Here is a 1,914-nt window from a genome sequence, read left to right as displayed (position 1 = left end):
TATGGTGTTATTGTGAATACTAAGTGGTAGACTTTATAAAATCAAATCAACCATCAGCACATCACACAAATAGCTTCACTTATCAGATTCTTACCATCTTAACTGTTGGCTTAGAACCAGTTTATGGGTCACTTTTTTCACCATCGACTTTAATCCATCGTCTGATAAATTGGTGGATTGGATAACATACATGTGTACAAAATATATGAAGATACAAAAACCATAAGTAAAAACACAAGAGTGCACACGCTGAAATGTCTCACCTTCTTTACTACCAATTGATTTTATGTTGATAGTCCTAATTATAAAGCATTACTACAAGTATAACATAAACTGGACATGATCCATGAAAATGAGACCAAGGTCAGACAAGAGTGCACACACTTTTATGTCTCGCCTTCTTTACTAATCATTGATATTATGTTGATAGTCCTATGTATAAAGCTTTATTACAACTGTCACATAAACTTAACATTAACCAAGATTGCTAAACAAAGACCAACGAACCATGAAAATGAGGTCAAGGTCAGATGAACCATGCCAGGCAGACATTTACAGCTAACAAAGCTTCCATACAACAAATATAGTTGACCTATTACTTATAGTTTAAGAAAAATAGACCAAAACACAAAAACTTAACACTGTGCAATGAACCGTGAAAATGAGGTCATGGTCAAATAAACCTGCGTGACTGACATAAATATCATAAAATATTTCCATACACCAAATATAGTTGACCTATGGCATATAGTATTAGATAAAAAGACCAAAACTCAAAAACCTAACTTTGACCACTGAACCATGAAAATGAGGTCAAGGTCACATGACATCTGCCCCCTAGACATGTACACCTTACAATCATTCCATACAACAAATATAGTAGACCTATTGCATATAGAATGAGAAAAACAGACCAAAACACAAAAATTTAACTATAACCACTGAACCATGAAAATGAGGTCAAGGTCAGTTGACCCCTGCCAGTTGGACATGTACACCTTACAGTCCTTCCATACACTGAATATACTAGCCCAATTGCTTATAGTATCTGAGATATGGACTTGACCACCAAAACTTAACCTTGTTCACTGATCCATGAAATGAGGTCAAGGTCAAGTGAAAACTGTCTGACAGACATTAAGGCCTTGCAAGGTACGCACATATCAAATATAGTTATCCTATTACTTATAATAAGAGAGAATTCAACATTACAAAAAATCTGAACTTTTTTTTTAAGTGGTCACTGAACCATGAAACTGAGGTCAAGGACATTGGACATGTGACTGACGGAAACTTCGTAACATGAGGCATCTATATACAAAGTATGAAGCATCCAGGTCTTCCACCTTCTAAAATATAAAGCTTTTAAGAAGTTAACTAACGCCGCCGCCGCCGGATCACTATCCCTATGTCGAGCTTTCTGCAACAAAAGTTGCAGGCTTGAGAATAAACCAAACAAAAAATACATGCACACCTTTCAATCATTCAATACACCAAATATAGTTCACCTTTTGCTTATAGATTCTAAGAAACAGACTATACCAAAAAAAACTGAACATTGACCAATGAACCATGAAAATGAGGTCAAGTTCAGACGTAACCTGGCAGACAAACATATTCATTTTACAATCCTTCCATACTATACAACAAATACAGTTGACCTATTGCTTATTGTTTAAGAAAAACAGGTCAAAACACAAAAACTTAACACTGAGCAATGAACCACGAAAATGAGTCCAAGGTCAAATAAAACCTATGTGAAATACATGTACATCAAAAAAATGTCCATACTTCAATGTAGTTGACCTATATTGCATATAGTATAAGAAAATAATTGGGAATGTGTCCATGGGACACAGATGATGACCCTGCTTGCATATAATAACTCCAGAACTGTAAAAGTGATGGTACCCA

This window comes from Mytilus galloprovincialis, chromosome 3, assembly GCF_965363235.1.
Source record: "Mytilus galloprovincialis chromosome 3, xbMytGall1.hap1.1, whole genome shotgun sequence".
Taxonomy (NCBI): domain Eukaryota; kingdom Metazoa; phylum Mollusca; class Bivalvia; order Mytilida; family Mytilidae; genus Mytilus; species Mytilus galloprovincialis.
Note: the sequence above shows the minus strand (reverse complement) of the source record.